At 36.8% G+C, this 15,945-nt stretch overlaps 1 protein-coding gene across 1 annotated transcript in view; it reads right to left on the bottom strand.

Annotated features, from left to right (window-relative positions):
• Nucleotides 1–11,087, bottom strand: part of LOC103916287 (probable G-protein coupled receptor 125) — a 245,912-nt gene extending 234,825 nt beyond the window's left edge. Inside the window, exon 1 of the mRNA XM_009323256.1 lies at nt 11,022–11,087. The gene's annotated coding sequence lies outside the window, so the exon portion shown is untranslated. The remainder of the gene's footprint in view (nt 1–11,021) is intronic.
• Between the last annotated feature and the right edge of the window lie 4,858 nt (nt 11,088–15,945).

Genomic DNA, 15,945 nt, shown 5'->3' with positions numbered 1-15,945 from the left:
TAATGTAATTTTCCTTTCCACTTCTAACTCTTTTGTTTCTGATAGTCATACTAAGAATAACAATAGTTTTATAATTCCTGATATAATGCTAAATCTCTCTCTGGTACCGCACACTAGGACATAATAGTTCCTGGAGTTTTGAGAGATTGGGAAGGTTTTTTGGTTGCTCATTTGTGGGTTGGGGTTTTTTTTGAAGGTGGGGGTGTTCAAAAAAATGCACATACTCGGATTTTGAATTACTAAATGAGTAACTTATTGTTAGTCATAGGATGTAATGAAGAGATCCATAAAGGACCGCAGAATTAAAATGAAAAGGTCATTTTCAATTAAGTTTGCCCAGTTTGACTTGTGACATTGATCCTGCCTCTGTTTCTCCTCTGGTTTCTCAAAATTTCTAAGCAACTACTACAAATTAGATACCCTTCTTCTGTGCAATTCATTAAAATACTGCCTGCAGCCAATAATATTTACTTTGAAACGCATTTCAGCCTGCACTCTTTTACTTCTACATGAGGATCAACAGCAGTTTTTCCAAGTCCAGTTTTCTGTTCCATAATGTTTTGAAAGGATCCTTCAGGTCTGCTGTTGCCCCTTGCTGCTTATGTAACCAGGCAGGTATTTTCATCAAGCTACAGTAGTCAGGGCATCCATGGATCTCTCTCATTTTATACTTACAACACTGAACCCAGAAAATACACATGCATATATTGGTTGCGATGACAGTACTAGCAGAAGGGGAGTATCAATTCTGCAAACTCAAATTCCTAGTGCTGGGTCAGGATTTGGTTCACTACATTAACTCTTGCTTGGCATATTTCTAATTTAATATTGTTCACAGAAAAAAAATAATACATTCAATAGGACAGCTACAGCTGACTTCCATCCATTAAAAAAAAAGAAAAGAATAATATAAATTTTTACAAGTAGACCTATTTTCTAGCAGGATTCTATCAATTTTTAATGGCAGTCTGTGAATACAAGTGTTCTATATATGGATCCATCTTATTTGTATTTTTCCCTGTGATACTTGATTACAGCAGATTATATTACCGGAAGAATAGACCAAATTTATGTCTGGACTAAAACTGAGCCTAAAAAGCCTGTCAAGAAGACAACAAGAGGATGACCTCAGCCACATCCCCTGCAGCCCTGCTAGCATTCGTCAGAGTCCCCTCTGGTATAGAGATGTGCCAGCACTGCCTTGGTCTTGTCACTAAGACGCACCATGCTCCGACTGGCTCCATGAGATTTAGTGGGAGTTACTTCAGTTGTTGTAGTCAAAGCTAAAAATTTTTCTGATACAGGACAATTTTCTGCTACCAAACCTGCTTACAAAAAAGTGAGGTTTATGTACTAAACTTAGCTAAGAACTGAATTTTTGTGACGCATGGAGCTGCACAAAATACGTCAACTGAGCATCAGTATCCTCTATCTGCACTCATGTATTTGTGTCCATTAAGACTGCTTCCCAGTCAGTCTAGAAGGAATGCATCAAAAATAAATAAATTACTCAATCTATATAAGGTAGAAATGCAAAATAATTGGTATTACATAATCATCGTCGTACTTTTTCTTACAATGTCTTTTCTCTCAAGTTGCATTGAGATCCTCCAGTATTACTAGATTTGGAGATATTAGGCAAGCAATACTATTTCGCAGATGAAAAACACAGAGAGCTAGAGAGAGATCAAGTGATGTGACAAAACTTGAATGAAAATTTACGGCAAAATTTAAAAGAAGAGAGTCCCTGTTTTCCAATCATTCACCTCAAATAAAAGCCTCTTCTTTCAAAAGACTGTTGTTTAACATCAGTATGTAAGTATTATATTACCTGACTGTTATGCATTTGCTACAGCATGCATAAAATTCCCTATTTACACAAATACCTTTATGATTAAGAAGGATTAATTACCTTTAAGTAAAAGACGTAGTAGCTAAAAAGCTGTATTTTTAATTCAATGCAATGCCTAAAATGTAGCATCTTCCAGGATCAGATGATGACAAAAGAAAACTGTCAATAAATAAATAATGTCAAGCAATAAAATTGTCCAACTTAAACACTCAGTTGGAAATTTATCCACTATGAATAAGATAATTTTAGCTAAGTAAGGTGGTAGAGGAAACTTCTCATTACAACATTACATTTTGTTTGTAAAAAATACATAAATAAATTTGTATTTTTGCATGATTTACAAGATATAATTCAAATGTTTTAAATGTTAATGAGGAATTCCTATTTGATGCTAAAAAAAAATCTTCCAAGTGAGGAACTGAAGATATTATGGTGCTACAAGGGTCATTTTTGTATCTCCTTTCAGTCTGATATCAGACTCATACCAATCTCACCAATCCATGCCATTAAAATTGTAAGATATTAAAATGATTTTATAGAAATTGGATTTTATGGAACTAAATTGATTTTATGGAAAAAATACTTTTTTCTGACATGCATTTAATTATTTAGCAATAATTCCTTTAATGGTAACAAACTTCATTGACAGATGAAGTTAGATATTTAAAGAACACATTCATTTAAGTGGATGTGTCTATATTCTGTCTGTATCAGAATAAACGTGACATTGGCGTTATTGAGTAACATGACCAAAATTATCATAATGGCAGAGGACCAAGCACCAAATGGAGGCAAGATCCCAGAGCATCTGGGCTGTTACCGCCACAAAGGAAGACTGGCGGCGGCAGATGTGGGAAGGAGCCCCAGTATGGGTAAGGAATCGGGTCCTAACCCAGGGATATAGTGCAAGCCCAGACAAAAATATCTTTCAGTGGCTGACCATGGCATTCATGATCAATGAAAAAATGAGATGGCTAAGCAGCTGTGTGTATTAAGCTCTGAAAAATACAGTCCAATTTACTAGCTTACCACTCATTTTCTTGGTAGAAATTGGTTCTCTCCATGCTGCAGGGTGAGCCTGAAAAAAAATTCATTTCACAAAAAGCTATTCTAATTTTAAGTGATAAATAATTATTATCTGGGTAATTATTTTCTTCCCTCTTTCTGATCTGTCTGCTGCTTGACATATGTTCATAGCTTTTTTTTCCTCTCCTGTACTTGTAAAGATCTTTATTTCTTGAGTATCTCTAACCCTTCAAAGCTGTTATTTGCAATAGAATCATAGAATAGTTTGGGTTGGAAGGGACCTTTGAAGGTCATCTAGTCCAACCCCCCCCCCTGCAATGAGCAGGGACATCTTCAACTACATCAGGTTGCTCAGAGCCCCGTCCAACCTGACCTTGAATGTTTCCAGGCATGGGGCATCCACCACCTCTCTGGGCAACCTGGGCCAGTGCTTCACCACCCTCAGCATAAAAAATTCCTTCCTTGTATCTAGCCTAAATTGCAATGTCGTCCTATCGGAACAGGCCCTACTAAAAAGTTTGTTCCCATCTTTCTTATAAGCCCCCTTTAAGTACTGATAGGCTGCAAGAAGGTCTCCCCGAAGCCTTCTCCTCCCCAGGCTGAACAACCCCAACTCTCTCAGCCTTTCCTCATAGGAGAGGTGTTCCATCCTCCTGATCATTTTCATGGCCCTCCTCTGGACGTGCTCCAACAGGTCCGTGTCTTTCTTAGGCTGAGAGCTCCAGAGCTGGACTCAGTACTCCAGGTGGGGTCTCACCAGAGCAGAGCAAAGGGGCAGAATCACCTCCCTCGACCTGCTGGCCACGCTTCTTTGGATGCAGCCCAGGATACGGTTGGCCTTCTGGGCTGCGAGCGCACCTTGCTGGCTCATGTCCAGCTTTTCATCCACCAGTACCCCCAAGGCCTTCTTGGCAGGGCTGCTCTCAATCCCTTCATCCCCCAGCCTGTACTGATACCCCGACCCAGGTGCAGGACCCTGCACTTGGCCTTGTTGAACCTCATGATGTTCACACAGGCCCACTTCTCGAGCTTGTCCAGGTCCCTCTGGATGGCATCCCGTCCCTCCGGTGTGTCTACCGTACCACTCAGCTTGGTGTCATCTGCAAACTTGCTGAGGGTGCACTCGATTCCACTGTCTATGTCATTGATGAAGATATTAAGCAGATGCCTCTGTTTAGACAATAGATGTCTCTCTGGAAGAACAATTACCTTAACTTCAGTAATTCGTGAATTTTCAGAGCTTTCCTTTTTGAGTGCAATGTTTATAATTGCCTTAGTACTGAATATATTGCAGGCAACCATACTTAACATTGATTAAAAAAATTCCAGGTATATTAGCTGCTTCTAGAAGTGACAAAGGGAACTATCTTGCTTCACACAAACACTAGCATCATTTTAATTAGAAAGACAATCTCTTAATCTGACATTGAAACCAAAAGGGTAACTCAAAGTTCAATGAGCGCCAAGAGGAATATGAATTGTTTTCAGTCTAGTTTAGAGTATGTGCACAAAGTACAGATAGTCTCGCTCCAGGAGAAAAATCATTCCCCGTGGCTATTCCCATCCTTCCCCACCTACTGGAATATGCTCAACCACTTCAAATAGTAATGCAGCATAATGAGGTTTTTTGTAAACAATTACAACAAGCCAACACAGTAAGAAAATTAACAGGAAAAACGCCTAGATTTCCCCAGGACTCCTAGACATATTACTAGACAAGGAAAAATAATGGTTGGAGCATTTGTATTTTTGTTCTTTGAGAATATTTAAGGCAAAATAAAGCAAAGAACTCATTTGTTATCATTATCAACTAGATGTAGAGAATTTACTAAATCCATGTGGGATTTGAAATACAAGACAAAGCGGCAAGAAAACTTTAGATGCTTGTAAGGAACCTGTACTGATTTTCCTTCCTCCATATTTCTCCAAATAAAAAAAATAGATAAAACCGAACCGTTTCAATCATGCCATGACTGCTTACACAACAGACAGCTCTAAGAAACAGATTTTAAAACTGCCCTTTCCCTAAGTTACATCACAGCATTTCTCTAAACATGGCTATGTGGCATTTGAGATTAATTAATCTGGTCATTTGAGGTCTCCAAGATTATTAATCTATTTTCTGTTAAAAGTACTTGCATGAAGTTAGGCACACACTCCTTAGTTGCAAGCTCTTCAGAAAAAAAAAAAGTTGTACAATTGGAGTCTGAAATAGTATTAGTTTATAATAATTAGTATTTTTCTATTTTTAAAACAATCAAAAAAAGAACAAGCAATTCTAAATTTAATTTATGAAGTTTCTAACTTTAAAGATTTCATACATATGTGTTAAAAATAAAATTGTTTAACAATTTATTTAAGCATATGTCCAATCCTTCACAGTGCCTAGGAGGAACATCTCTGTTTCTTCGTGTGTGTGTGTGTGTGCACACACACGCACATTTCAAAAGTACAGGCTGGAAAAGAAATGAAGTGGACAGTAATTTATAGAACATAAATTGCATGTTTAAAGAAGCACATCAGTATATGAAATGTAAAACCTTTATATTTTACCCTTTCATCACTTGAGTTTTGCTAAAGAACATCTAAATACCATATTTTTATACCAACTTTTTAATGACTTTTTTTTCTACGGTCTAATTTGTTTTGCTTGCCTTTCTTGCCCTTTCATTCCCTCAAGTTAATGTGTTATTACTTCAATTGCACAGCACAATATATAGTTGCAGAATGTCATACTGAAACCTACTGAAAGTAGGTTTTATGCAGTCTTACCTAATAATAACCGAGGACAACATGTGACTGCATAGCACTGCCACACAGTTGGTAACTTTACGATCAGCAACACAATATTAAGTACACACAATCGAGTGTACACACACTCGACAGCTAAAAAAATAACCTTAAAACAAAAAATAAATTCAATGCAAAATTCTTACAAATACTTCAGTGTTATTTTTCTTTGTCTAGAAACATGTCTAGGAATATTGGGAAAATGTAACAGCAAGTTTCTGTAAAACAGTCACTGTTGAAGTATTAGTGCCTGGCATGCTTTTCTTCTGGGTCAACTGTGAAAAATATGTGTCATCTTGCTTAGTGATCTTTCATCCTGATTTCGCAAGGAAACACTGCTTATGCAGTCATGGTCTGTTTGTATACGTTTCTTTATTTTTATTTGCTGGTTCCCTTCAAAAAGCTTCTGAACCTGTTAAAGCATTTCAGCCACAGGGGACAAAGGAGCAGCAGAGGTAATTATGCTCCTGTAAACTTCACGAAGAAGTACATTTGGTTATGAAACAGACAGGGAGAGACTTCATACACCCACTTCAGAAAATGCACAAGTACCAGACCAGCTCCATTAAGCACCAGGAAGCCCACAGCGGAGAAGAAGCCATGACAGATTGCCCCAGCTAGAGGTAACATGGGGAGTTAGTGCAGGACTGGGGCTATCCGGGCAATTGTGATGCAGTGGTTGTTGTGGAGGGCAAGAAAATGAGGAGTGTGGATAATAGCTCAGATACATACTCTTTTGTGCCAGCTGACATCAGGATGAGGGAATACGATTTAGTTTCCTAGTCCAGATCTTGACTTCGGGTCCAGCACAGCTGACCCAGCAACCTCAGTCCTTCTCCCCAGAAGCATCATGTGGACTATGGCTTTTTCCAGAAGAGATATTTAGAGGCCAAATATTCTCAAGCATAAAAAGACTTGCCACAACTGTTACTAACAATATTACTTTGCCACAAACTGTTCAGAGACTGCGATGTCTTTGGAGCAGGGTCCATACCATATACTGCCTATGATTCCTTGGGTAATAGCAATGGTTAACCCCACTGCCCATAAGTTAAAAATAAATAAATAAATAATAATACTTAAAAACTCAAACTGTTAAATAAATATTAAATAGATTTTTCTATTTAACATATTGTTCTAATTTATGGAATAATTATACCGTCAAATTACACAGACTCTTAATTTTTCAGTTGTTCAGGTCCTCAAAATCACCATTTAACTAAATGAGAGCTTCCGGATTGCTGAAACTTACTTGAAAGGACTGTCTCACTGTTTCATGGCTGTGAAAACCCACTTTGCCTTTCTTTTATGGTACCCAGAGCATATGAAAAACTTATTTAAATGTCTGCGATAACCGATGCTGTCCTGCTCAGATCAACGCATCTCCCAAGAACATACGACACTGACTACAGACAGGGAAGGCACTGGAACTGAAACCATTACAAGGTGTCAAGTCTTTGCTCCAAGCTTCAAACCTAAACTGAACTCTCAGCCTCCTGAATATGAAGCCATCTCCACAGGGTGTATCACAGGAACGGGTTCAAGGTGCTTACTCTCATCTGTAGAATTTATGGTCTGTAGATCTCTCCCGATTAAATTCCATAAAGCTCTTCATATTTTAACAAACAGTTTCATTACCACACTTGCTTCAAAAAAGTTTATTTAGTTTCTTACCTATGCTTCTGATTTTCACCCAAATCAAGGGAGTAGTCAAGGCCAATATAACTGAGCACTGTACAAAACCTCAGTTTACAGAAAGTTTTTATTTTCACGTGGTACTTAAGGAATGATATTCACTTCTTAATGCCTCTTGTTAGTACTACAAAGCCCCATGGCACAGAGGTGCATTGTGATCCAGATGCCGTAAGACATTTGTGAGTCAACCTTTCCAAACCAGCACAAGGCAGTAATTCTTAGTTTCAGAAAACTCAAACTAAGTGCAGAGAGAGTGCCATCTCTACAGGTCACTTGTGAGTCACTGTTCACACACATACAAAATACAGAAAAAGCACCTTTTGTGAGATGGTGTTTGTCAAAGCATTTTTACAAACTGCCCAGTAAAAATACTAATATTTCATAAATGTATTTTGATCATTATTACTTACACAGTTTTTATTACAGACATTATTAAGTTTTTCATTTTTAATATTAATGAAGTATTAGTAAATATAGGATTATCTTTCTATTACTAAAAGGGAAATAACTGTATCCCCAAACATGTTTTTTGCTGGCTGGCTGGCGGTATCCCCTGAAAACCTAATATAAGATTTCTTTTTACAGCAATAAGACAATTTAGACTATCTGAAATAGAAACCTTGTAATATTCATGCTAAGGTTGAAAAAAAAATGCAATTTTCTGAGAAGTCATTTTTGTTTCTGCAGAAACAAATACAGACCAGGCCCAACTATACTGGCTGGCGGTATCCCCTGAAAACCTAATATAAGATTTCTTTTTACAGCAATAAGACAATTTAGACTATCTGAAATAGAAACCTTGTAATATTCATGCTAAGGTTGAAAAAAAAAAATGCAATTTTCTGAGAAGTCTGCAGAAACAAATACAAACCAGGTCCAACTATATTTTGAAAAAATTGCATTTCATGCACAATATAAGAATTCTACAATAGTCTTAGCTTTAGAGAAATCGATTCTGTCTTACTCTTAGAATGGACAGTTAAGGGGCTAACAACTTAAGTTTCTCGGTTTGCTTGATTAAAGTTGCATAAAATGAGGAGTCCTAGTTTGAGGCAACTGCTCAGTGAGGTCTCTCACTTCTGTAACACACTGTTGAGAAATCACCAGAACTTGGGAGGACTGACACTGCTGTAATCCAATTCCTGTTGTGACATGCATTGAAAAACAAAATAGTAAGGGGAAAGTTGTCACTAGCTTATTGGAGTAGGGCTTCAAACCGTTCTCTGCTCAAAAAGTGGTTTTGAGCACTCCAGGATAGGAAAGAGCCAGAATATACATGTCACTCACTTCCACCTGAAATTTCACTTCCCCTCTAAAGTTTTCAAGTTTGACACTGAATGATTTCATTTTCCACATAAGCTAACACTCTTCTGGCTCATGATCTCATGGTAACCACAAAAGAATTACAGACAGGCATGATTCTTGTCTCTATGGCATTCACATTACTAAATTTTTCGTGCTGCATGACCACAAGGAGTGCAAAGCCAAATTAAATGAGTAATCCTTAACTCCAGCACACCCGTGTTTCTAAGCACCTGATCTTCTAAACTTAACATTATCTTAAAGGAAGCTGGATTTTCCTGCTACTGTACTTCATAACATTCTCTACCTCCCCTTTCAGGCAAGGAATAAAAATTCTTTCTGGTCCATTTTGATGAGCCGTCAACATCAACAGCAGTTGCTGTCATAGTTCTCCATTTTAAGCATCTGAAGTACGGCTCTGAATTGGCTTGTGTGGAAAAGGCAAAGCTGGGGAAACCCTTCAAGGTTTTGTCCAAGGGTTAGGAGTGCTCATCCAGATGTAGTTCGTTCACACCCACTGCTTCCACCTCTGAGTAGACTATTCCAGCTGTTCCTACCCCGCCAGCTAAAACTGGGCCTTTGCAGATATTGATAAGAAGTGGATGGGGCCAGAGAACAAGAGACAGAGCATCCGAATCTGATGAGAATGCCACCACCTGAATTCTAGTCTTTGCTTCAAGGGCCTCTTACGGATTTTGTACTAACATCGTGGCTAAATAGCATCATATACAGAGGAGATGATACTCATTGATTTTATCTGTAATGTTGTGAAAAATCAATACAATAAAATTAAGAAGGTTTAGATGGTGATGATACTTGAGGCTACACACCGTTCTCAATACTGTTTGCAATGTCTCTTCAGGTTGAAGTATTTCTCTAATGAGATAACTAATAAAGTTTTTAAAAGTACATGCTCAGTATCGTTCCCTAATGTAAATTAAACCTAAAAAAAAACCACCAGAGGAAATGTTTTCCTCTGTTTCTGAACACTAATGCTTTACTTGCAGTACATTAGAATTTAATTTACTAATTTACTTTCTTGCAATAAATTTGTAATCCTATCCCCTAAATTGTTTTGTCTAAAATATTTGTAAACTTCTTTATAAACCTCATATCATTGTTACACCTAAGTTTAAACCAGTTAGTAAATAATACCCAACAACTCTTCATTCTATACCATTTAATATTGCCAATATTAAAGAAGTATTTGTTAAATTCATAACTATACGCAGAGAAAATTTAGTATTCCTTTACATAACTGTTCAGACAGTTAGCTTTATCCTAACCCTTCAAGGTGCTTAAGGGATTGATCCAGACCTTGAAATTCATTGTTTATTTTTAAATTGCAGTTAGAATATTCAAATATCTCAGTATCATATACTTACCCACCTTATTACACAACCATAAAACAGCATGCACGTCACACACATACATAGTAAAATATTAGCTAAAGTTGATTTTAATATGTCAATTTTTTGCATATGGAAACATTCATACAACATAGAATACATTCGTGCATTCATGAATGTAGCAACTACTTTAAGTCAACAGCTCTACATAATGAATGTATTCTTACAAAGCAATATAAAAATAATTTAGCTTAAGCTGCAGGAGATGTTTTAAAATAGGCATGATATAATTACTCATTTTAGATGCACTGGCAAAGTTTGTTTCCCATAGATATAAAAAAATAGCCTTTTAGACTTGCTCACGTGATTATTCTCAAATGAGTGACTTATATATACAGAAAGCAGCGTTACTGCAGTATAGCTGTTAACTGCTCATTTATTCCATTGAAGTTTCAGAATGTTTTCTTCCTAACTCATTAGTGGCTCCTGAGCAGATCATATGGAAACCTCGCTCCTCTTCCCTCCTCCAAATATTGATGAGAAATACACAGTCATGGAGCTTTATCGATGTCATCATCTGCTCCAGTGATAAATGATGTCCAATTTCTTTAGAATATAATTAAAATATAAAATAGAATTAAAATTAGAATAGAATTAAAATGGAAGTATTGGAGACCAATGAGTTAAATAACCCAGACTATATGTCAGGTACATTAGTGTTACCATTACATATACCAGTCTTCACTGTGATAGTGTACATAGTGTAGTACAAGTCTTTGCCTAGGTGTTTATTTTAGTTCCAAATTGATGGCAGTGCTTTCCTGTGTTTTCCACGTCTGTCCCCATTCACTCATTTTTATGCTGTTTCTTAACTTGATGACTGCCTACAAGCTCTACTCTGCAATACAGTTCAGAACATCTCAACTTCATTATCTGATGTTTGTTTTTACATTTAAAATACAAAGACTTTTTAATTGAAGGTGGAACGAGGCTGATCGGTTACTCACAATCTCTCCAGGGATCTCAGTCCGAAGAAAGAGCCATTCTTCAACCATAAGATCTTGTTGTTACTCAGAATCCTACAAGAAGTCAGGGAAGAATCTGGTTAATAGAACATGATAATTCCACTGATTAAAAACATGTAATTATAGTAAACGACTGCTCTGTAAAATACTAATCACAAAATTCTCTGCTTCATTTGCATTTTCCCATCATAGCAGTAAATAAGGATTACCGTTTCCTGAAGTGCATAGTTTCTTCTTTATTAAATAAAAGCACATGCAAGAAATACATCAACAAAGGAATTTTGGCTTCAACTTGAAAATTATAACAATGATAAATGCCCACACTTCACTAGTAGATTCTAAACCGCCACTGGCAAAGGTACTTGTTGGGCTTCCCAGTCAGCAAAAAGGCTGATGAAGCAAGGGACATGTTAAAAACTGTTCCACTAGATTAGAGGACAACACAGTCACTTTGCAGTGGCTGCTATAGCAGGGATGAAGAATGGTATCATCAATGGCTGATAAATACAGAGAAAGTATTTAATTTTCTGTAGGAGAGACGAACAAAAAACCGCCCCTTTACCACAAAAACAGACTAGTCCAAAAATGTTTTCCTGTTGCAACCTCTGCATAGTAGAAATTCAGTAATTAAGCTATGTCTGGCCCATCAAGTACCACCACCACCAAGTACACATACAAACTGGCCCTGCATGCAAGCCATTGAAACAGTTGTCTATTCTGGCTCTTCTTGTTAAACTTCTGTTGATGTCACAAGTGGCTCTTTCTAGTTCAGTGATTTTTCATTGCTATATTTTCCCAGCTTTTTCAGAAGCAATACAATATGAACATGCACTCATTCTGAAGATGTTACCACTTAAAAACCTTACAACACATTAAAGAAATGCAATTTGTTTTAGAAGCTCAAGAAATCTTTTTTTTTAAATGGATCTAATGACTATGCAATGCACAGAAGAAACGTTTGTCTCTGAAAAAATCTAACTCCAACTGCTTGAGAAATGAGTCTTTTAATGTAACATTTACAATAAATTATACTTCTCTAGTGCACAAAATTACATTTCAAAATAAGAGACATAGCTTGCAATAAAGATAGAAATAAAACAAAAATTTTCAGAAGAAATTTTATGCTCTTAACTAGCAAACTTGAGACTTCATGAATCAACTTTTTACTTTTGTAAAGTTTTGAAACAATATGTTGCACAAGACTGTCTTGACTTGCCTCGCTCTTAGCATTTCCCATTGTATACGAACAGTAAGTGCTTTGCCCCAGCATACACCTATTACATAAAATCTCAAGCCTAGGTGCAAAAGACAACACATAACACTGACCCATAGTGAAACAGGAAATAATTATTGATGTAGGAAATTTTAAATATTGTGATGTTAGTAAGCTTTGGAGATTTTTGCAAGTTATTTCTAAAATTCATCAATAAACATATTGTTGCAGTTTAACCCGGCAGGCAGCTAAACACCACACAGCCATTCGCTCACTCCCCCCCACAGTGGGATGGGGGAGAGAATCGGGGGAAAAAAAAGTAAAATTCGTGGCTTCAGATGAAGACGGTTTAATAGGACAGAAAAAGAAGGGAAAATAATAATAATAATAATAATAATGATAATGATAAAAGAATATACAAAATAAGTGATGCACAATGCAATTACTCACCACTCACTGACCGATGCCCAGCCAGGCCCCGAGCAGTGGTCACCGACCCCCAGCCAACTCCCCCCAGTTTATGTACTGAGCATGACGTCCCATGGTATGGAATGTCCCTTTGGCCAGTTGGGGTCAGCTGTCCTGGCTGTGCCCCCTCCCAGCTTCTCGCTGGCAGGGCATAAGCTGAAACGTCCTCGACTAGTGTAAGCACCACTTAGCAACAACTAAAACATTGGTGTGTTATCAACATTATTCTCAACCTAAATCCAAAACACAGCACTGTACCAGCTACTAGGAAGGAAATTAACTCTACCCCAGCCAAAACCAGGACATGTGTAAATATATTTTGATGTGATTTGATGGCCCACTGTCAGAGAACATGGACAACAGAGCAGCTCAGATCTGACCTGTATGTTACTATACTATGTTGTTACTGAAAGCCTATGTTTATGACAAAAATTAAATATGCTCCAATATACTCATAGTCTGTTGCTATCAACTAAGAAATTCCACTTCTGACAAGATTTTCCTTCTACTTGTCAGATTAAAAATCGTATGTATGACATTAAATATTTCTCTGATCTACCAACTCTTCACTACCAACTTAGCAATATATTTCAGCAGTGACATGATGAAAGACCGCAAACTGTTTCAATTTGTCTTGTTTGTCCGATTTTCTGAACTTTTTAGGTGCCTACAGAGTGACTAAGTTGGAAAATTGTTTTAAAATTCTGAATATCTAAACTAGAAAAATGTAAATGCATGAAATGTTCTATTATTTTATTCTGTTCTTTTATTCACCTTCTCCTCTGAGGCTGCACAGAACTTATGTCAGTCAAAAAAAAATGAAGTCCCAAAATGAAAATTGGCTGGGCTTGGAAAGACTAACATCATAAATTCCACTTCATATTGGGTCATTTGGTTATATGCTGTGTAACAGAGAGACCATCTTTGAGGTCTATTACAATGACAGTAGATATAAATATTATATTTGGACTGTTCTGCATAGCAAGATACATGCACTTCAGAGCTCTCATCTGGCTTAGGTACAAGTGGTTCTGTCTTTGAAAAATTTTCATGGTGCCAATTTGTTTTTCCAGCCTTCTATTCATTCTGCCCAGAAAAAGAGGGCAATCTCAACTTTGTTGGCAACTCCATGAAAACGCAGCACAAGTCAGCAGCACACGGGTCTCCTACTCTCTACCTCTGGATCTCCTTCTGTACGGCCCTAAGCGTGTAGTCTGAAACCAGTATCATTAATCCACATAAAACAAACTCCTAGGAATTAAAGAGAACTATCTAACCAATAATAAATCACAAGATTAAGCAGAACATTTAGTTCATAAATGGAACACTCAGTAAACAGATCATATTCTGCAATACTGCTATCTCATTTAGTCATTTGCTTTTATTTTTCTGAAAGATAAACTGAGACCTGAAAAATAAAACAGACACCACAAAATTAAAAAAAAAATAAAAATTATAGAACTTAACTACGTAAATATGAGTTTCTAAATGAAACCCTTCAAATGTTTATACCAGACTTTCACAGAGACTTTCACACAGAGATCAGGTTTCAAAAGTTAAGTTTCCTTCAAGGCCTTCTCTCCTCTACAGTGCCAACTAAAATTCAGGTTTTATGAACAAAGTAATATGGGTATTATAGTTAAAATACGATTCTTCTTTGGTTCAGAATCACAGCTTTAGAGAATCCTAACATTCCAATAAGGTCCGTGGGGAAAAAGAAATCTTCTCTAACAATTAATACAAGTTACCTACATTTCATTCAGCTGGTTGGTACGCTACATGGGAAGAATCCACCTGTTTTTAATTAGCTTTAGTGATGTCCAAGAACTTGCAATGGGCTGTTATCAAGGAGGATTTGGTTTGTACTGAAGACCGATTCTGTGAATACAATGAACAACTTCACTGGCAAACTTAAGTCACATTATTTTCGTATAGCAATTAATCACTTGTGAAACTTTTGATGCAATTCATAACATTCTTCCCTTCTGGGGACATTTGCTGTGGGAATGAGGCTAGAAGGGAGGAAAGTTTTGATTACAATGTTCAATATACTAACTCAGAAATGAGGCTTAACTACAGGTGATGAAAAATCTTTTCAGGTAATCAATGCCTGGTCAAATTGTGGCTCTTACTCTTGATGCTGAAATTACACTGAATAATTTTGTATATTACTTCTTCAGAAAAGTAACAGAATGGACATGAAATGTATGAAGTATGGCTGAAATAGTTCGGTATCTCTTTTCCCTTGAATACAGTCACCTGCTTACAGGGAGATGTTTTGAATTAGAGACCTGCAGAAATTTTGCAGGAAAACAGAGACAGGAAGAGCATCCTTTTCTTGTACTTACAGATGCAACAGTTTGGTGGATAAATACATGGAAAAAGGTGTTATTCATGTATTTGATTTTGGATAGCTTATAACATAATTATAACTCTCAGATGTAACAGAAACTGAGTCATTTATTTTAATAAAAGATTAAATATAGTTTGGATTTTTAAAACAAATCACCACCATGCACCCACTATGATTAAGTATTTCTCACATTTTATTTATTCACAGCATTTTCACTTGTCTTTTTTTTTTTTCTGATGTGCTAGTGAATCATAGTGATAAATATTGCTACATATTGCAACTAGGCAGCTGGTTTAAATAATTATCAGTTTCTAGCCATATGCTAAGAATCTCACATTTTAAATATTTTATTCTGAGGATAGAAACACTAAGAAAATGAGCACACTTTATTTCAGTGAAGCTATTTTTCAAAACCAAAATCCACCTAAAGTTTTACTTTTCTTTAAAAAAAAAAGTTTACCAGAGAAACCTTCTGAGAAGGTATTTATTTTAAAGTTCAGTTTGCAAACTGTCTTTGCACTACATATAATGATCCAAACCCCAGGTAACTGGAAGTTTAAATGGTGGTACTTTCAGCCCTAGCCCTCACGGGATACATCTAACTAAAATAGTCCTGGGGGGCAATCCACCAGCCAGCACCACTCTGCTGATCAGACACATTATGAACTGTTTGCCCACTTCATTGACCCTCTCACATCTTATGTCTCCGCTGCCTCTTCTCCCAAGACACTTTAGGGAACAGTTTACCCCAAGGAGCATGTTCAGAAGACATTAACTCTACACCAGGTTTGTCCTTCCTGGCCCTGTGAAGCTCTCCAGCACTATTTCTGCAGACTCTGAAAGGTTATCCTTCGCTCTCTCGTGACCTACAG

Source organism: Pygoscelis adeliae, unplaced genomic scaffold, assembly GCF_000699105.1.
Source record: "Pygoscelis adeliae isolate BGI_AS28 unplaced genomic scaffold, ASM69910v1 Scaffold294, whole genome shotgun sequence".
NCBI classification, from domain to species: Eukaryota; Metazoa; Chordata; class Aves; order Sphenisciformes; family Spheniscidae; genus Pygoscelis; species Pygoscelis adeliae.
Note: the sequence above shows the minus strand (reverse complement) of the source record. Positions and strands in the feature narration are given on the sequence as shown.